The sequence below is a fragment of the Bubalus kerabau genome, chromosome 11 (assembly GCF_029407905.1).
Source record: "Bubalus kerabau isolate K-KA32 ecotype Philippines breed swamp buffalo chromosome 11, PCC_UOA_SB_1v2, whole genome shotgun sequence".
NCBI classification, from domain to species: domain Eukaryota; kingdom Metazoa; phylum Chordata; class Mammalia; order Artiodactyla; family Bovidae; genus Bubalus; species Bubalus kerabau.
This window is the reverse complement of record NC_073634.1, coordinates 76,814,608-76,836,447: the sequence shown is the minus strand read 5'-3', so window position 1 is coordinate 76,836,447 and position 21,840 is coordinate 76,814,608.

Genomic DNA, 21,840 nt, shown 5'->3' with positions numbered 1-21,840 from the left:
GGCTTATATAATGATACCCCAAATAGCAGTGACAGTTTACTGAGTGTCTCCTGTGTGCCAGGCACCAGGTTGGCACTTTTCTCCTAGTCCTTAAGCAACACTCTTTGGTAGTTTGTGTCATCCTCACTCTACAGATGAAGAAACTGAGGCTCAGTCAGAGCTACACAGTTGGGAAGCAGCAGAGCCAGGGTTCAAAGCATGGTCCATCTGACTCTGAAATCGTGATAGTTACCTTAAAACCTTACAGTTATTCTTAATAAACTGAAACTCTCTGGGTCAAGTGGGCAGTTGTGTCTCTCTTCAATAGGGAATTCGTTGGCGGTTCCATGGTTAGGAATCGGCACTTTCACTGCCGTGGCCTGGGTTCAGTCTCTGATCGGGGTACTAAGACCCTGCAAGCCATGTGGCTCGGCCAAAAAAGAAAAAAAGCAGCTTTCTATTCAGTAGAATTATATGTGATGAAATCATTGGGAGCCCATGATAAGTGTTACCTTGGATGTCTGTGTTGCTGGTGTCAAAAGGCCCAAGGTGACCATGTTAGGGGGTTTGCTTATGTCCAGTAAGAAGCAAACGTGTGGCTGCAGGGCTGGTTCCCGCGCCCGGTCCTGATGTCTTTGGCATGAGGAAGGCCCTCCAGGCTGTCCCAAGAAGAGACACATCAATGCTGGCTAACCCTACTGGGCCCTCCTCACCATACATCACATGGGGTCCAGCTCTGATTGATTCAGCCTTCAGGCTCCTACGGCCCCATCACTTGTGTGTGCTCCACTGTGGCCCAGCCAGTATCTGGGTCAACCCTAGATCCTCTGGGGTGAGGGGCAGTATCAGTCACCTGCTTCCAGGGCAGGAGGTTCCATGTATTTTATTTTATTTATTTATTTATGTATGTATTTTTGGCCACAACACACAGAATCTTCCCTGACCAGGGATCAAACCTGTGCCCCCTGCACTGGAAGTGCAGAGTCTTAACTATTGGACCACCAGGGAAGTTCCTCCATATCTTTAATAACACCCTCCCAATAAAAAATAAATTAATAAAAAATAACACCCTCCAAACCCCTGAGCCTTGAATATGAGACACAATTGTCCTGCTTTGTATTTCAGTGGCACCCTCGGTCTCAGCGCCATCCCTAGCAGAGATGTCCCAAGGGTTACTTCAGTTGTTCTGACTTTGGTCAAAGCCCGCTCTGAACATGTCCTACCACCTGGGGGTGGGGTGGATCACATATCCACCCCCTTAAGTGGGTGCAGGAGGTTTGGAGACTGACAGACCCAGCAGCACCCCATGGAGAAGGGGCAGAGCTGTTCTCCAAAGCAAGGGTGCTGGGCAGACACACTGCACTTCAAGCAGTGGCCGCCCAGCACCCATGTACACCGACTTTTCCCCATGCAAGCATCAAAAATGCTCTTGCCAGGACTTCCCTGGTGGGCAATGGCTAAGATTCCGTGCTCCCAATGCAGGGAGCTTGTGTTCAATCCCTGGTCAGGCAACTAGATCCCACAGGTAGCTACTAAGAGTTCAAATGGCACAACCAAAGATTCCGCATGCCCCAGGGAAGGTTAAAGATCTCACGTACCACAACTAAGACACAGCACAGCCAAATAAATATTTTTTTTAAAATGTTTTTGCTGCTTAATAGAGGTGGTGGTTGCACAACATTGTGAATGTACTAAATGCCCCTGAACTGTACATTTTCCAAAGGTTAATTTAATATTATATTAATTTCACCTCAATAAAAAAATATTTTTAAATGCTCCTACTAAAATAAAGAACCTCACCATCTACAACTAAAAATCCACTTACTCTCCTTCCCAAAGGAGGATAAAGAGGATCCAGGTAAGGTGCATTCCTCTCAATGGTCTACACATGGCTTCTCATTATCTGTAACAGTGGCTACATTATAAATTTAACCACCCTCAAAACACCAAGCCTATGATGGTGGAGATAAAATAGATTATTCTCAATGAAGACTGACTTTGGAAGAGAGGGGAAGGGAAAAAGCACACAGGGGTCCACCCTGCCAGCGGGGCAGCCAGGACTCACTTCTCCCTAAGGGAGCGTAGTCCTGGTCTGGAGGCTCATTGTCTTCAAAGGCTCAACCTGAGGGCCTGCAGGGAAGAAGCCCCCTTTACGGAAGGCCAACTCTCTGTTGGCATGGTCCTGGCTTCCTAGGGATTCCTTCAGAGCCTGGGCAATCCCTAGGTCTGAGGATTGCAGAATCACTTCCTTTAAACCTCAACTGGCTGCCAGTCAGCTCATTTCCTAGGAACTCCATGGACTGACTAGTAACTCGCCCCCTAAAATCCCAAAGCTGATGAGTGGACTCCAGTGCATGGCCACCACAGAGGTTGTGAGCATTATGACAAAGAGGGGAAAAATGCTTTGTAACCCATAAATGAGGTCATTATCCTAATTCACCAAGAAAATCATAAAGACACAAATTCGTTCTGTATGGTTTTACATGTGCCGGTACACAGTGCTTTTATTCAGTTCTTTTTACCTTCCTATTGGATTTCCCACACAACTGTCATCAACTTCCCTCCCCTATTTCTAGATGCTGATTCAGCCTTTTCCTCCAGAAAACACCTTAGCCTCTGCCTCTCACTCCACTCTGAGCCTCACTTCTATATATTGATAGAACCAGAGATAAATATAGGTGTAAAATGTATGTGTGTATATTTACATCTTGTGTATATACATACACACATTCCCCTCTTCTGTCCGCTGAGAGCACGTACAAGCAATGAAACCTCAACAGGGATGAGGATACTTCATGCCCAGATCTTGGTTTCTAAATACCATTCTTTATCAGACGGAACTGGACTTTCTTTGGAGAAATGGCAGCTTCCAGAGCTGGGTCAAGCAAGGAACAAGATGAGCCCAGAACATGCTATACTTTAAAGTTAAAGAAGTATCCAAAGAAGGATGACGTACAGAAAGGGCTTCTACTGGGAAAATATGGGAAAGTTTGAGCACCAAAATAATGATACCAACAGATTATAAATCCACTGCATAAAATAGGAATCCATGAGTCCACAGTGCTAGAAATAAACAAACAAATTGCAAGTTTAGTGGGGAATGGGATATTTACACAGCCTCAAAGTACTTCCCAGCAAGACACTTACTAATTACAAAGAGGAAAAGAATAACTTTACAATGAAAAAGCCCTTTAATCAAGTGATCAAAGTTAACTTCATCAGTAGTGGACCAAATTGAAATGATACACCATCTAACAGGATGCAGTGAGAACGACACAGCATCATTTCTGTCATACATACTCCAGCCAAAGATGCATCGCCTGAATCTAATCTCAAGGAGACATCACACAAACCCTCTCCTAGTCCATTTGGGCTGCTGTAACAAAGTACCATAGACTGGGTGGTTTATAAACAATGAAAAGTTATATCTCACAGTAGGGGCTGGAAAGTTCAAGATGAAGATGCCAGTAGATTTGATGACTGATGATGCTTCCTTCTGCATAGACAGCCATCTTTTCTCTGTGTCCATGGTGGTAGCTACAAGCTAGCTCTTTAGGGTCTCTCTTACAAGAGCACTAATCCCAGTCACAAGAGCTCTGCCCTAATGACTTAATCTTCTCCCAAAGGCTCCACCTCCTAATACCATCACCTTGCAGGGTAGGTTTCGATATATGACCTTTGAAAGGACACAAACATCACACCATTGCAAAGGGATATCTTAAAAAATATCTGACTTGTATTTTTCAAGAGTGTCAAGGCCATGAAAGTCAGGGAAAGATTGAGGAAATATTCCAGATGGAAGGAAAGAAACTAAAGAGACAAGTAAATGTGTGATTCTGGATTGGATATTTCTGGTACAAAGGGCATTACTGGAAAAATTAGAAAATTGTAACTTGGGTCTGAGGATAGTAATGGATGATAGTAATGGATCAGTGTTACTTTCCTGATTTTGATGTTTGTATTGCAGTTATGGAAGACAGCATCCTTATTTATAAGAATATATTTCTAGTATAGGATAAAAAGAAATATATCCTATAGTAAGGTGTTTTTTGGGGGGGTGACTGGGCACCATGTTGACACTTTGTCACAAATAGTTTAGAAAAAAATAAATTATTTTGCGACATTTGCATCTTTTCTGTAGTTTTCTGTAGTTCCTGTGGGATAGTTTTAAAATAAAAAGTTTAAAAAAATTACCCCCAGGAGTTGTACCCTTTTCCCTTCTCACCAGGAATACAACTGAAAGAGAATATTGCCAACTGAGTATGTCATCAGACTCTTGGACTTCCGCCCATTGGTTGGGTGAGCAGTGATCTCTTGCTGTATGTTTCTCTGACCACGAGGAGGTTGAACTTGTTTCATGTGTTGAAGGGTGTTTGCATTTATAAACTGAGAACCGTCAATTTATCTTTTGGCCACTTTTCTATCAAAATGACCTCTTCATGAATTGAGGAGGTGATCCCTTTGACTGTGTTACAAGCCAATACTTACTAATATTTCTATACTGTGTATTTGGTGCCTGGCATTGTGCAGAATCAGAGAACTGACTCATTGGCAAAGACTCGGATGCTGGGAAAGATTGAAGGCGGGAGGAGAAGGGGACAACAGAGGATGAGATGGTTGATGGCATCACTGACTCAATGGACGTGAGTTTGAGTAAGCCTCGGGAGTTGGTGATGGACAGGGAAGCCTGGCGTGCTGCAGTCCATGGGGGTCACAAAGAGTCGGACACGACTGAGTGCCTGAACTGATTGTGCAGAAGAGCCTGGTGAGACAGATGGTCTCTGCCTGTGAGGAGTTTACACACAACACAATCCAGACTAACGTTCACCAGTTAATCAGGAGTTAAATTGTGAAGCTCAGACAAGAAGGGATGCGGGCTGGAGCGCAGGAGTCCCTGAGCAAATGGGATCTGAGCGGGGGCTGAAGGATGGTGGGGTTTCAGTCAACGAGGGCATCCTGAGCTTAGAGGAAAGAAGGCACTGTAAGGGTGAGAATCTGACCTGCCTGTGGTGACTTGCCCTAATCCCTCTCTTTCTGCCCCAACCTCAGACTCAGTTCCCCTGCCTAAAAGAGCTTCCCTAAGTTCTTCCTGCTTTTCACTGCTCCTTCAGAAGAAGAGGGCAGGAGTGGCAGATCAGTGAGAAGAGCAGATATACTGGACCTGATCTTACGGTCTCAGGGGAGCACGGTGGGCAGTACCACAGTCCATCTAGCTTTCTTGACTCAAGGGTAAGGTGGAAGATTAGAAACTTGGGGTTCTGTTACTACTTTTCAAATACAAACATGTTAGCAGGTTAAAAGCAGTGATTTTTTTTTTTTCTAAGTTGCAAGGATATATTGTACAACACAGGGAACATAGCCAATGTTTTATAATAACTACAAATGGAGTATAACCTTTAAAAATTGTGAATCATTATATCGTACACCTGTAACTTTTATAATATCTCACATCAACTATACTTCAATTTAAAAAAAGGAAAAAGGAATTATGGGGACTCTCTAGGTGGCCCAGTGGTTAAGACTCTGCACCTCCAATTCAGGGGGCATGGGTTTGATCCCTGATGGGGAACTAAGATCCCATATGCCATGGGGTGTGGTCAAAAAATTAAAAAAATTTTTAATTTAAAAATAAAAATAAAGAATTATAGATGATCAAATTATTTTTTTAAAGCAGTGTGTTTTTTGTTTTTTTTTTTTTCATTCATACCTTCTAGGAATGAATGTACTTTCTAGGTAATGTACTTTCTAGGTTATAAGTTGAGTTCCATGTAACTCAAGGTGGTGTTTTTTCTTAATTAAACTTTTTCTTTTGATGCCAGTTTGGATTCACATGCAATTACAAGAACTACTACAGAGAAATCCCCTATACCCTCTATCAGTTTTTCCCAATGATAACATCTCTCAAAACTTAAGTGTAATATCACAAGCAGGTTATTGACACTGACGTGGTCAAGGTACAGAACATTTCCATCGGCCCATGATTCCCCACGTTGCTTTTTTTTTTTTCCCTGTTGCTCTCTTACAATCATGCTCACTTCTTCCCTGCCTCCCCCTCTGCCCCAATTACTCACCTGGGCAGCTACTCATCTGTTCTCCATTTCCATAGTTTTCACCTGTAAATAGTGTTATATAAATTGGAGTCGTACAGTATATAAGCTTTGGGGGTTGGCTTTTTTTCATTCAACATAATTCTGTGGAGATCCATCCCAGTTGTTAAATGTATCAATAATGCTTTCATTGTTATTGCTGAGTAGTAGTCCATGGCATGGAGATGTATCACTTGTTGAAAAACATCTGGGGGTATTTCTAGTTTTTAGCTACAGGTTAAAAAACGGGGGCCAGGGGAGTAACCAAGTCACACCAGGGAATACAGGCAGTCACATGTAAAGAGAGTCTCAACTGAAGAGAGACAGACAGGAAGAGAGGAGATTCGTGCTCAGCTGTGGCGGGGGATCCAGGGAAGCGCTGAACCACCTTCTGAAGGGAACACGTATTGCTGACTGAAAACAGACATGACGAGGAGGGACATATTAACTGATTTGAGCTGTTATAGTAACATCTAGATAAAATATATGTTCAGGGGCCAGAAGAGAAATGGAACTGAACGCAGATGAGCGGGAGGAATGGGGGAAATGACTGGAAGAATATCTCCATAGACACAGAGCTTACTCATTACTGAAGCCATGAGCAAGGGGCTCTCCGGGAGTACACAGACAGAGATGCTGGGGGAGACCACAATTAGGGGGTAAGAGAAGTGACGGCAAGAGGGAGGAGCCTCGGAGAGGCAGGGGCATCGGGTGAGGGTGGGGTAAATGGGGTGGGGTGGAGTGAACCAGAGGAGTGAATGAAGGCCAAGGACAAAGAGACTTAGCACTGATGAAGCAACAAGGTTGAAGGGAAAGGAGTGTACTTGTTATCTATGCTGCATGACAAATTAACCCAAATCTTAGTGGCTTAAACAACAACATTGTATTATTTCACAGTATCTGTGTGTCAGGAATCTGTAGGTAGCTTGGTGGGGTCCTTGGGCTCAGGGTCACTCACAGGCTGCAGTCACAGTGTCTAACTCATTCCAAGTTTTAACAGGGAAGAGTCCATTTCCAAGCTTACTCCTGTGGTTGCTGATGGGATTCAGTTTCTCACACGTTGCTGGACTCGGATTCAGTTCAACATGGGCTGTTGGCTAGAGAATGCCCTTAGTTCTTTGCTTTGTGGTCCTCCCACAGGGCAGCTCACAAGATGGCCTGTGGCTTCGCTCTTAGAGCGGAGAGGAGAGTGCTGCAGTGTACAGGCAAGATGGAGGACACAGACTTTTATTTTATGATTATTATTTTTATTTGTCCACACTGTGCAGCATGCAGGATCTTAGTTCCCCCACCAGGGATTGAACCTGTCCCTTCTACATTGGAAGCTTGGAATCTTAATCACTGGACCGCCAGGCAAGTCCCATCACAGACTTCTATAACTGACTCTTAGATGCTTTTGCCCTGTTCTCTTCATGGCTTCCCGTGGCTCAGTTGGTAAAGAATCTGTCTGCAATGTGGGAGACCTGGATTTAATCCCTGGGTTGGGAAGATCCCCTGGAGAAGGGAAAGGCTACCCATTCCAGTATTCTGGCCTGGAGAATTCCATGGACTGTATAGTCCATGGGATGGCAAAGAGTCAGACATGACTGAGCGACTTTCACTTTCTTTCTTCATTAGGACCAGCCCACACTCCAGAGGAGAGGATTATATAAGGGTCTGCATACCGGGAAGCCGGCTTCCCCAGTAGCACAGTCAGTAAAGAGTCTGCCTGCAATGCAGGAGACCCGGTTCGATCCCTGGGTCAGGCAGATCCCCTGGAGAAGGGAAAGGCAACCCACTCCAGTATTCTTGCCTGGAGAATCCCATGGACAGAGGAGCCTGGTGGGCTATCGTCCATGGGATCGCAAAGAGTTGGACATGACTTAGCGACTAAACCACTGTACCAGGAAGCCAGCTGAGATGCAGCTTACTAGAGGAGCAAAGACAAACCTGAACCTCCCCCAGAGGGCTCTAACAGGACAGTATTAGAAGGGTGTGAGAGCCAGATGACAGAATGGAGCAAGCCAGGTGGTGATGCCCAAATTCCAGCTGTTCCCAGCACTTCAGGGAGACATGGGGAGACTAAGGAGTCCCACCCCTCTTTTCTGCAGTGTGGTACAGAAGGTCCAAGCTTGGTTCTTTGCGTGGGTCTGTTTCCTCCTCCCATCCCTTGCCCCACCCATAGCAGAGCAAGGGAAGCAGAAGCCTGGCTCATCATCTGTATCCCACCAAGCGGCCCTCACCATGGAGGCAGTGGAGCATCTTCGGGGTGAGGAAGGACAGTACCCAACTCCAGAGCCCTTCCACTCCCCAAGACTGCCTCTCTTTCCCACTTGAATTCCTGTTCTAGCCCAACATGGATCAGGTCCAGGGACAATGGAAATGGCCGCCCCCACCCCACCCCAACAAGGATCCAACAGGAAGCTGGGAGATCCCCTGCACTCCAAAAAAGCAGCTCAGAGTACTTTTATTAGTTGCCTCCCCGGTTCTCTCTGTTTCTTGTCACCTAAGGGGAAAGAAGAATGAAGAAAATACCCTCAATAGGACATAATGTTTCAGATGGGCTTTTAGATCAAGCTCTCAGATCAGATCAGATCAGATCAGTCGCTCAGTCGTGTCCGACTCTTTGCGACCCCATGAATCGCAGCACGCCAGGCCTCCCTGTCCATCACCAATTCCCGGAGTTCACTGAGACTCACGTCCATCGAGTCAGTGATGCCATCCAGCCATCTCATCCTCTGTCGTCCCCTTCTCCTCCTGCCCCCAATCCCTCCCAGCATCAGAGTCTTTTCCAATGAGTCAACTCTTTGCATGAGGTGGCCAAAGTACTGGAGTTTCAGCTTTTGCATCATTCCTTCCAAAGAAATCCCAGGGCTGATCTCCTTCAGAATGAACTGGTTGGATCTCCTTGCAGTCCAAGGGACTCTCAAGAGTCTTCTCCAACACCACAGTTCAAAAGCATCAATTCTTCGGTGCTCAGCCTTCTTCACAGTCCAACTCTCACATCCATATATGACCACAGGAAAAACCATAGCCTTGACTAGACGAACCTTTGTGGGCAAAGTAATGTCTCTGCTTTTGAATATGCTCTCTAGGTTGGTCATAACTTTCTTTCCAAGGAGTAAGCGTCTTTTAATTTCATGGCTGCAGTCACCATCTGTAGTGACTTTGGAGCCCAGAAGAATAAAGTCTGACACTGTTTCCACTGTTTCCCCATCTATTTCCCATGAAGTGGTGGGACCGGATGCCATGATCTTCATTTTCTGAATGTTGAGCTTGAAGCCAACTTTTTCACTCTCCACTTTCACTTTCATCAAGAGGCTTTTGAGTTCCTCTTCACTTTCTGCCCTAAGGGTGGTGTCATCTGCATATCTGAGGTTATTGATATTTCTCCTGGCAATCTTGATTCCAGCTTGTGTTTCTTCCAGCCCAGCGTTTCTCATGAGGTACTCTGCATATAAGTTAAATAAACAGGGTGACAATATACAGCCTTGACGTACTCCTTTTCCTATTTGGAACCAGCTCTCATTGGATCCTAATTACAATTCCAGAGGCACTCAAGCCGGTGATTGTTATGCCACTTTTAAGGAGGAGACCACTGAGACCCTGAGAGGAATCTTGGCAACTCAGTGACCAAGTGGCACCAGACCCGGACTCCCAGCTCCACTCTGCGTCCACATGGAGCTTCTCAGGGGAGCCACGGCTTCTCCAAGTCATGAAGATGGCCGAAACAGTGGACACAGGGTCCTCACCTGCTAAGTGTGGGACTTAGAGCTCACAGCTCTGTCCTTGCTAGTCTTACCCTTCTCTCCCCTTGCAGTAGCCTCCCCCAATAGCATCCCAAGTTCTTGCATCCAGAGTATTCAGAAAACCCACCTGCCCCCAGATGTCTTGAAATCTCTTTACTGGAGATCAAGCCTTTTATTCTACAACTAATGAATTCTCAGGAGCCGAACATGACCTGTAGCCCTGGGGATACTGGAGTCCATGAACAGGGCAGGAGAGCAAGAAGAGGGAAAAAGGCTTGGTGTTGGTAGGAGAGAAACTGGGCCACGGGAGCCAGGTTTTGTGACCAACACTGGGGTTTGCATGTTTCTGGGGACAAGGGAATTAGGAGGAAACTGGAACAATGAGGGGAAATAAGAGGCATTGGGTGTTAGGCCACATGGGAGAGGGAAAGAATATTTCTCAAGGGCACCAGCACTGTTTGGCCCAGTTCACCCCAACACAGGCTACTCTACTGTGACCTCAGACCTCCTTTCAAATTAGGAACAAGGAAAATGAAGTGAATGACAATTATTTTAGTTCTGTGTCCTGACCCTGAGGGACAGAGCAGGGCTGATGGCCACCTGCTGCTGCTGCTGCTAAGTCGCTTCAGTTGTGTCTGACTCTGTGCGACCCCATAGATGGCAGCCCACCAGGCTCCCCCGTCCCTGGGATTCTCCAGGCAAGAATAGTGGAGTGGGTTGATATTTCCTTCTCCAATGCATGAAAGTGAAAAGTGAAAGTGAAGTCGCTCAGTCGTGTCCCCTTCGCGACCCCATGGACTGCAGCCTACCAGGCTCCTCCATCCATGGGATTTTCCAGGCAAGAGTACTGGAGTGGGGTGCCATCGCCTTCTCCGGATGGCCACCTAGTCAGGCCCGGGCAGCTGAAGACACACTGGCTGTCCGACCTTGAGGTCTGAGTGTAACGCTGCAGCCTGGGCTCCTCTGGGGACATCTAGGCAACCAGCTGGAGAGGGACAGCCTCCACACCCCTGCCCCACTGACTGGGCACCAGCGAGAGGGCACCACCCCTTCTCCGGGTCCACTCTGCTTAATGGAGATTGGGCCCAAAAGAGATGTTATTGAAGCATTTACAACCGCTGTTGTGTCCCTTTTCTGAGCCACTTTTTCTCATCACACCCATTCTTCCGGTCAAGTAGGGATAATTTACAACAGGAAGTAGCGGAAAGTTGTGGGAAAAGTCTCTTGAGTGAACAGGTTAACAGCTGTCGACCGCGCCTCAGCGGCTCCGCCCTCAATGACCCCCACAGCTGCCCCGTAAGCGGCCTGACTAGAGTTGGGCGGAGGCCTTATCTCTGCAGACCACGAAGACCCTGGCCAGCTCAGCGCACTTCGCCTGGCTGACAGATCCACCTCCCAGCAGGCGCCGCATTTGCCCCCCTCGACCTCCAGGTGGCGCTGGACTGGGGCGGAGCCTGCTGTTTGTCACCCATGTGGAGGGGTGGGGCTCTGTAGGTGCTGACTTCTGATTGGTTAGTCTTGCTCTCGCTTTCTTTTCGTGTCCCGAGCGGGTCTTAGGGACAGCACCCAGTCAAAGCCCCTGAACTAGGCAGGAGGAAGTGTGTGTGTGTGATATGTTTGGTTTTACAGTTACCTGAGGGTGTGTAATGTTATTTTTTCTTTACGATTATCTGAGTTTCAATTTTTCATCCCTTAATATGTTGCCCCATAAGTTGACACACCAGGAAAAATTCTTGGTCAGACCCACTTGTAATAAATATATCGTTATAAGCGAACTAAGGTTAGGATCTGCCACTCAGCCAAAACCCACTTCTTTTTTGTTTCCTTAATCTTTGACTGTTGTAGGTATATTACCAATTTAATTGTACTTGTGGGTATATTTTATTTGCACATCTGACAACTGTTTGTTAAGCTTCCACTTTCTGTCTGATGTTGAGCAGGGTTTTTGCAGTCACTGGTGAACAAAACAGACCTGGGCCCTCCCTCAAGCAGCTCACAGAAACAAATCAGTGATTACACACACATGTCAAATTGAAGAACTCCTTTGTGGCAATAAATGAGAAGTGGCTGGTGCTTGGGAGAAGAACAGGAGTTTTGAGGAAGTATAGTACTGAGTGTAGCGGCTGCAGAGCCACTCCACAGACTGAAGCTAAATTGGTCTCATTTCAGAAGACCCACTGGGCTCTCTTGTGAAGGTGGGAAAGCTGGGGAGGAGAAGGCGTTTGGAGGTGGTTTGGGGGATATCCAGGGGCAGCCAAGATGGGCTATCTGGCCTTGTGGTTGGTCAAGGTGGAGGAAAACACTGAAGGTGTGTAATTTCCAGAATATTCTTTTCTTGCTGCAAAATAGAAAGTCTGGATTCTGGGACTGGATGTGATGGGGAAACTCTGTTACTGGAGAAGATGGTCAGAGAAGGACTGGCAGAACAAATGGATAAAAAACCACCAGGGAGTAAAACAAAGGCCTGGAGTCCAGGACCCAGGGGTGGCCTGAACAGGCAAGAGTAGGGGGAGGGGAAGTTGGCAGGAAGATGTTAGTCTGAGGCTGGATTAGCTGCTGGGAGAGTCTGGTTCAGGGGGCTGGCCATAGTGGGACATAACCCAGAAAATCATAAGTGGCGAAGACAAGAGAGTCTGTTCTCAACTAGACCTACCAGGGGAATTTCCTGCCAAGGGTAGTGTGTGTGTTTTCTCTTTGTTCACCTAAAAAGGAGGGGCAGAGACCTACACCCAGAAGAGCTCATGCATGACCTCCCCCCATGACTCACTCTGTAAATGTTCACCACACTTTTCCCCTTGAGCATTTACCACCTCCCGTCCTCCCACAATTGTTCACTGTCTGTCTCCTGCCCTAAAATGTGAACTTCCCGAGGGCAGGCACCCTGTCTCTTTCTTTACTGTATCCCCAGGGCCTGGAATATGTCTGGCAGGCAGTAGCTGCTGAACAGATATCTGTTAAGTGAGTAAAAGAAGCAGACTCTTCTTGGTCTGCAGAGAACCCTCCCTCAGTCTCAGTGTAGCGGTGAGAGCATGACACCTCCGGCGAAGGGTAAGTTTTTCCAAGAGCGCTCTGTCGTCCAGGGCAAACCAGCCTCTGGTCCTGAGAGAAGGGGCTGGGGAAGAACTTGGTGTTTCAAAGGCTTGAAAACACTGCATCACCCATGGAACGACAGTTAGTTCCCGGGGAGGGATGTACTTGGTGGAGTGGGTGAGGTGGCCCTCCCCAGCCTGTCTTGGTCCTACCTTGGCACTCCCATATTAGCCCTCCACCCCTGAAAGTGTTTTTCTGTGATGTGAAGGCTACAGTGGGGGTAGAAGTTTGGCTCAGCATTCTGGACCCCTCTTCTGACCTCTGAAGGTGGCCCTTCCCGGGTCTGTGCAGGGGAGATGAATCAGCGCCCCAAGCCTAAACAGCTCTCACCAGCCCCAGGGAGACTCCCTGGGGTGACTCTGAGCCACAGGTGTGGGGCTCAGGCCCTGGCAGCACTTGGTTCCTGCATCTCCATCACTGCAGCCTCTCACTTGTGAGTCCAGGAGGGGCCTGGTGGGCGGTGGGGGTGTGGGGGGGTTGTTCAAGAACTTTTCCCTGAGGCTGAAGGACTTGAAGGGGCAGCACCTGCGGTGTCAGAGGAAGGAAGGAGAGGAACTGCTATTGACTGTTTGCTATGTGCCAACACTCCTCCAGTGGTCTCCCATTTCAATATAATCCTTATAAGCAACCACACGGGTTAATAGTATCTTCTCATTTTGTAGATTCAGAGAATAAGCTGTGACCTGAGGTCACACTCTAGAAAGGAGCAGCAAAGTACAAATGATTTTAGGTTTTGCTTCAAAAATAGTTTGTAGTATGTGCTTTTTAAAAACAAAGATGCAAATGGAGTGGACCAGGCATATTTAAGATCTTACAAGCATAGGAAACAGTAAGAGAACTCACTGGAAGTCCATCTAAAAGCAGCCTTCGACAGGCCGTGTGTGAGTCAGTTTAAGGATTGAGTTCGTGTAATAAGAGAGGGTATGTTGTTTCTGTTATTTTATTTTTAGGTACGATTTTATTTACCTATGGTTGAACTCTTCTTCCTTCTCTGATTCCCTTAACACTTTTTTTTTGCCTTGTGTTCGATAGTTAATAAACATCACACTGGGCTTTCCAGATAGTGCTAGTGGTAAAGAACCTATCTGCCAATGCAGGAGACATAAGAGATGTGGGTTCAATCCCTGGGTTGGGAAGATCCCCTGGAGGAGGGCATGGTAACCCACTCCAATATTCTTGCCTGGAGAATCCCATGGACAGAGGAGCCTGGCAGGGTACAGTCCACAAGGTTGCAAAGAGTCAGACACAACTGAAGTGAATTCGCATGCATGCATGCAAGCATCTCTTTGCATTACTGCAGTTTTTCCTTATAAATCCTCAGAGTTAGAGAAAGGCCCCCTGTGGGCTGCTGCTTGGGAATTGCTGCGGGGTGGAGGGGTGGGCAGAGGGGTGTGGAGGGAGTTGTCTGGCTGGGGCTACAGAGGATATGGGAACCCGCCCTCGGGCAAGAAGAGCTGTGCCTGGCCCAGAGCAGCGCCCCAGGACACACAGGTGTGGCCATGAGAGAGGAGGGTATCTAAGTCTTCAGACGGTCTTGAGCAGGCTTGTTGCCATGGGGGAATGGTGGGACCAGTACAGCCAGATATTCAAACTTTTCCAGAGAAGAGAAGCTGTAAATCTGGATTTTTCTATGAAATCTTCAGCTGTTTCACCATTTGCAACCCACTAAATTGTTTTAAAAATACCTTGGGGGCCAAAGAAAATGACTTTAAGCCACCCTCTGTTAAACCCTCCAATTCAGTCCACAGAGTGTCTCTCTGTTGTCAGAGAGTCCAAATGATAAGGACTTGGCCCCTGGGGTGCTGTGTTCCTTAGAGCTCTTCTTCCCCAGAGGACAAAGCTAAAAGAGGAGACTGGGGCGGGAGCAAGTGCCGGGGTCCATGTGGGTCACCCGCTAACCCCCACCCCATGAGGTGTCAGCCTGCTGTGGGGTTGAGGAGTGAGTGTCGCCTTCCCAGCCTCTAATGCCCATGTCCATTGGCGCCAGACACCCTTCCCGGCCGGCCGGTGTCTGTAGTGGGCGAGGATGAGGAACCAGATGAAGTGGATGTCTTCTCATTCGCCCATCCCAATCCCCAGCCCGAAGAGGCAGAAACCATCCCGGGTTTGAGTCTGGTCTTGAACACCCTGAGGCCAGGACACAGGTTCATGCTGCCCTTTCTTCACCACTCCCCGACCCCCACCCCCACATCATGGGGGAAACTGAAAGAGATCCCCCTCCCTCCCTGGAAGCCCTGTGGGCCCTCTGCATCTTGCTTTGCCCTTGTGATTTTTTCAGGTAAATCCGCAAACAGATGTATCTATGTGTGTATGTATTTGCTTTGTGTGTGTCGCAGGTTGAGTTGGTTTTGTTTTGACATGTTGGTTCAAAATAAGATCACCCCTTTGGAAAATCACCTTGCTAAAGCCATTGACTCCACTTCAACTTGAGGGGTTTAATTGAAAACAGGAGAGGCACGCTGAGACCCCACAGGCCTCCAGCCTGAAAGAGACCTCCGAAGAGGCACGTTGGCCCAGAGGAGGGTACGCGCCACTTCAAAAGCAAGGGCCAGCGAAGGAAAAGTTGTATCCCAGGAGGAAGGTTTTGCTTCAAAAGTAGTTTTTAGTATGTGTTTTTTTTTAAAACAAAGATGCAAACAGAGCAGACTAGGCACATGTAAGATCTTACAAGTGTAGGAAACAGTAAAAGAACTCACCGTAAAAGAACTCTATCTAAAAGCAGCCTTGGCCAGGCCGTGTGTGAGCCAGTGAAGGGATGAGTTCGTGTAATGAGAGACAATATGTTATTTCTGTTATTTCATATTTAGGTATCATTTTATTTACCTATGGTTGAACTCTTCTTCCTTCTCTGGTTCCCTTAAGACTTCTCTGTATGGTGTCTGGTAATTAATAAGCATCACTCTGTATGATTGCCTTTTCCCCATGTATACCCTCCCATCTTCAGATGTAACCTTTTTTTTTTAAACAGTCTGACTTTGTTTTTTATTTTTTGGCGCCGCTTTGCGTAGCATTTGAGATCTTATTTCCCCGACCAGGTATAGAACCTGCACCCTTGCATTGGAAGTGCAGAGTCTTAACCCCTGGACTGCCAGGGAAGTCCCCTCAGCTGTAGCCTTTTGAGGGCAGAGACAACATTTTACATATATGACCAAGTGTAGATGACAAATTAGGAACTGAACTCTTTTTTTTTTTTTTTTTTTGGCCACATAGTGTGTGTGGCACGCAGGATCTTAGTTCCCCAACCAGGGATGGAACCCATGGAAGTGCAGAGTCCTAACCCCTGGATAGCCAGGGAATTCCTAGGAACTCTATTTTAATGTAAGATGTACCTATTTACCCCTCTAACCTTGGAAGATTCTTAAAAGAAGCAGAGAGTAGGGTTGCTGATTATTCGCTAAGTTGTGTCTGACTCTTTCGCAGCCCCATGGACCCCTGCCCCTTGCATTGGCTCCTCTGTCCATGCCAGGCTCCTCTGTCCATGGGACTTTCCAGGCAAGAATGTTGGAGTGGGTTGCGATTTCCTTCTCTAGGGGATCTTCCCCACCCAGGGATCGAACCCGCATCTCCTGCATTACAGGCAGATTCTTTACCACTGAGCCACCAGGGAAGCCCAAGTTGGGGGCGGGGTGGGGGTGTGAGGGGTTGGAATCCACTCTATTTTGCCAGGTTAGTTCAGGTCAATCACTGGAAGACAGGGCTCCAGGCAGACTTTCCTCTGGGAGGGTGAATATCATTTGCCCTGCATATGGGATTCTATCTCTTCTGGTTGGGAAAGTCTGGTGATTAGATAGAAACCTCTGCTAATGAGGGTGCTTTGTGACATGGCTTAGGTAGGAAGGGTGAATGCTCAAGGATTCACCTAAGAACGGGATATAAAGTTAGGTGTGGAATGATTGGTATGCTCTCATGGAGAAGCATCCTTAAACGCCCCATCCTAACATCCAGGATGATCTAAAGAGCGGGACCAAGTTCCATTGGTGCATGTTAACAGAAGAAAGCCTGCATAGTGAGAAATGCCCTCACAGACACCTTTTGGTAGATATATTTAAAGCTCCAGGGGTGGTATGGCTCATAGGTTACCGCATGACAGGGTTGGCCTTGGGAATATGGTTCCTGACATCATCTCTCTGAATTACTTTCTGGAATGAAGGTTACACAATGATAATGTTCTTCACCAGAATTTTTTTAAAAATTAAGCATAAAGTTTTTTTTTAAAAAAGGCCTGGAAGGACCAGCACTTCCTCCAAGAGTTTCTCCATCACCTCCCTATGTGGTCCTGAACTGTTCAATTTCCTTGATGTCAGTTTCCTGGGTCAAGACGATTTGTTCACGCTCTTCAACCCTCTGACTTGCTCTGACTGTGAATAGCAGTGACAACATCACAGTGTCTCTGTGGGGCTAACAATTGCGTTCCTGTTGGTGGGACTTCCTGGCAGTCCAGTGGTCAAGGTTCTGTGCTTCCAATGCAGAGGGCATGGATTTGATCCCAGGTCAGGGAACTAAGATCCTCCGTGCCACGCAGTTTGGCCAAAAAAAAAAAAAGTTCCTGTTGAGGTCCCTCTCCATAGATGGGGTGGGGTTATGCCACTCAGGGCTCTTGCTGAAGCCCCCAGTAAGCCCCTCAGTGTGAGGTCTGGTCAGAGCTGAATCTGATAGGTGGACGGAGGACCTTCCAATCCTGTCCTGCAAGATCAGGGTGGAAACAGAGGAGCCCTAAATATTACTTGTAAACTGCAGAGTGGGCCTGATGAAAGGCCATCCAGCCGAACCGGAGGCCAAGACTCCGCCTCTTCCTTCCCTGCCTGCATGAGATGACACGTGGAAAGTGCGCAGCCCAGCACCAGGCCCAGAACTCTGGCTCAATCAGTGTCTGTTAGCCAGAGAGGCAGAACATGGGGCTTAGGAGGTGCCTCTGGAGACAGCCTGCCTGAGATCTAGTCCCTGCCACCTGCCACCCGTGTCCGTGGCAGAATGCCTCTCTTGTTCCAGCAGTCTCATCTGTGGACAGGGGATAGTGGAGCTGCCGTACCTTTTAGGGAAAGTCATCAGTTAGGTCAATGTGCCCAGAAAGGCATCTATCATTCTCTTTGTGCTGGATTTCGTCTCACAGAGCCTGTTTTTTGGGGAAAACAAACCCAGCTGTCCATGGCAGGTATAGGTTCTATTTGCATTGACAGAGGATGAGATGGCTGGATGGCATCACCGACTCAATGGACATGAGTTTGAGTGAACTCCAGGAGTTGGTGATGGACAGGGAGGCCTGGCATGCTGTGATTCATGGGGTCACAAAGAGTCGGACACGACTGAGCGACTGAACTGAGAAGCCTAGGGGAAGGGTTATGCCCAGAGGTGGAGGTAGCAGTAGGAATTAAGAGATACTATCTTGCTTAAGAATTTTTGTCTTAAATATCAGCAAATCTGGGCAATTATATCTCAACTGTGACTTTTGAAGCAGGCAAGTCAGGCTCTCCTTAAGGCAATTGACTCACCATGCCCCTTCCTAGGGCTATCTCCCTCTGTTCTCCTCTCCCACACTTGGGATATTCTTCCTTTTCCTTGAAATTTTGCTGAAATTCTGCCATGTCAGCAGTGTGATAGTATGGGAAGTGCAGTTACATCACAGTCAAGCAGAGGGCTGGACTTGTCACTTCCCACCTGTGTGATCTGGGACGTTACTTGGCCTCGCAGAGCCATCCTCCTCCGAACGGATGAACTTACATCGCAGCTTTGTTGGGTTAGGACACTAAAGATCACATGTGTGAACACACCTGGCACACAGCAAGAGCTTACTGTATGATTCTTCCCTTCCTTTTGGAGCAAAGCCCTCTTGAAGAAGCCCACCTGGTTCATCACCCAGCAGCATCAGTAAGCTGGACATTCATGCATCTAACACAATAGCTACAGCTGATCATGTGCGTAACTGTCTTGTTTTCTCTTCTAGTGTTTTTCTTCGCTTATTCCCTCCCAGATGCCTTTAAGTTGCTGTTTGTTGGTTTCTCAAGGAAGCGTTCCATTTCCTTAGTTTGAATCTCTTCACAGGCCTGGACAGTGCTCTCCAGACATGGGGCCTGGGGCTGGCGGGCTCTGAGTTCCTCCAGGTTGTGCCTGTGTGTGCAGAGCCAAAAGGCCTTTGTGAGGGTAGCTCTGTGTGTACACAACACATCTAGACAGTGACCTTGTCCAGGGAGTTGTCTCCCTGGAAAGAATATGCAGGGGAAGAAAGACCCAATCTCCATCATAAAATGGGGGCAGGAAGAGACCAGTTAGCAGCTAGGTGAGATGGGCCATGGGCAGGTCAGGGTCAGCAAACAGAAATGTTAAACAAGGGCCTCTCCCAGCTCCACCCTGGCATTAAACCCCACGGTTTGTAAAGTTTGGCTCTAGAGGCCTCCCACTGACCCCAGTCTAACTTCCCTCCACTCTTCAGTGATGGCTGAAGGCGGGGAGTTAAGTGACTCCTTGAACCAGACAACCCCTAGGGAAATTCCATAGCCCCCTCCTGAGGCTGCAGTGGCTGGGGTCAGGACTGGGATGTGAAGGAGGAGGGAGGGGTGGGGAGATAAGGCCTCTGCCTTCCAGGGCCAAGGCCTGCCCTGCGGCAGGGGCCACCCTAGGGGTAGAGGTCCCAAGAAAGGCATGGGCAGTCCCTTTCCCAGCCCAAGATGGGGTGGAAAGCCAGTAAGGATAATTAGGGCAAAATGTGGGGGCTAGTGAGGCTTCCCAGGTAGAGCAGTAGGAAAGAATCTGCCCTGCCAATGCAGGAGACAGAAGAGACGTGGGTTAAATCCCTGGGTCAGGAAGATCCCCTTACTCTAGGAAGATCCCCTGGAGTAAGAGATGGCAACCCACTCCAGTATTCTTGCCTGAAAAGTTCCAAGGACAGAGGGGCCTGGTGGGCTGTGGCAACAGCAGGGCCAAGGAATGAGCTGACCTCTGCCTATGACTCAGAGCAGGTGAATCACACCACCCACCTCCTCCCAGCCTCTCCTTGGCCGATCCCCCTCACCTCAGGCTCTGCCTCTCTCCCCATCCTCTTGGACTGTCTTCCTCTTGCACTTTCCTCTCCCAGGTCACCCTGCTGTGTCTGTACATCCCATTCTCCCTTCCCCTCCTCTGATGGCAAGAGCCTGGCCCTGGGCTCCCAGGACAGGCTGGCCGCAAAGGATGACCCCAGGGTGGTTGCCAAGGCAATGAGGAGAGCAGGACAAACAGCGCCCACAGTCAGGGAAGAGGGGGACCTTGGAGGATCCCAAGCCTGGAGTCCTCCTTCTCACCCTCAGCCTGACTCCTGTTTAGGGGCCCTGATCCAGGGGGAACCTTAGGCTGGCTGGCTGACCCCCCACCAGACTCCCTCCCAAGCAGCATCTGTGCCCAGCTGCTGCCCTTCCCAGAGCTGCTCTTCCATCCTGGCCTCCCTAGCCCTGGGATGTTTCTTCCAGAAGACCTACCCCTTAAGGAGAGCCCTAGGAGGGCAGACCTCCTCAGGTGGTTGATTGTTGTTGTTCATTCACTAAGTTGTTGACCATAGCCCGCCAGGCTCCTCTGTCCATGGAATTGTCCAAGCAAGAATACAGGAGTGGGTTGCCATTTCCTTCTCCAGGGGATCTTTCCGACTCAGGGATCAAACTCACGTCTTCTGCATTACAGGCAGATTCCTTACCACTGAGTCACCAGGGAAGTCCATTTCCATGGGGTTGATGAGGTGAACCAAAGCCACACTGCCTATCGCCCCCCAGTGGCGGTCAGGCTCTGTAGAGGAGGAAAGAGCCTGGAGGGGCCTGGACCACCCGGCCTGGGATTCCCAGGGAGGATTTCTAGAGGTTTTTATATTCAGGACACAGACAATTCTTCTTCAGTGAGGGGCTGAGTGCCTGGTGGGCAAGGATGCCAACTCTGTGGGGAGGGAAAGAGACTAAAGTGATTAAGGCCTTCAGATCAGGCATGGTGCTAAAGGCATTACCCCTGAGCTGGGACCTGAATGAAAAGCCCAAGGTATGCAAGTGATCTTGAGGCCTGCTGGGTAGATGCTCTCCCAGGCCCAAGTCAGGTGCCGAGTCTAAGGCTCTACTTTCAGAGAAAACAGTAGCCCTTGACACCTAAACTCTGCAAGTCAGGTTGCCAGGGTAAAGGAGTGTGTGCCCATGTCCTGAGGTTTCTGTGCACTTCCACTAAAGCTGGGTGAAGTGTGTCTGAGGACACTTGCTGGGGCTGCAGAGGATTCAGGTTATAACTGCTTGTGAATGAACTCCTTATTCCTGGGTAGTACGCCTGGGCCCCTGGTGCTATAAAATACATATTAGTCATGACCCTTAGCTTCCGGGTCTTTTTCCAATTTCCTCTCCTGGTCACAGGTCCAGAGATGCACACTGCTAGGTGACCATTTCCCTTCCTCCTGGCAGCGGCCTCAGGCAGCACCCACCATCCCGAAGCTGACGGGCTTCAGAGGGCAATGTAATCCCTCCAAGCTCACTCCCCTACTCACCCTAGTTATGACCTCAGACCAGGCTTCAACCTTAACCTCTAAGGTCCTATATTCAGTGAGGCCTGAAGACCTGAGGAGGGCATCTGGTGCCCAGCACAGACTGCTCATCAAGTATCTTCTAGAATGAATGACAGTCCCATGCTAGGCTACATGTTCCTTCTTAATCTCTACCTTTAGCAGTGCTAGGCTCTGCTTAGAGCGTGGTCTCAGACATTCAAGCGTGGCTCTCTGGAGTCTGCCTCTTCAAAGGACGCCCACCCCCACCCCAGTAAGTCCCAGTTTTCCTCATGGTCTTCCTTAGGGATTCTACATGTTATAAATGTAAGCAGTCACACCCACCCAAACCTTCACAGAGCTGGGACACTAACTGTTGTTAGTTGCTCGGTCACGTTTGACTCTGCGACCCCATGGACTGTAGCATGCTAGGCGTCCCTATCCTTCACCATCTCCTGTAGTTTGCTGAAACTTATGTTCA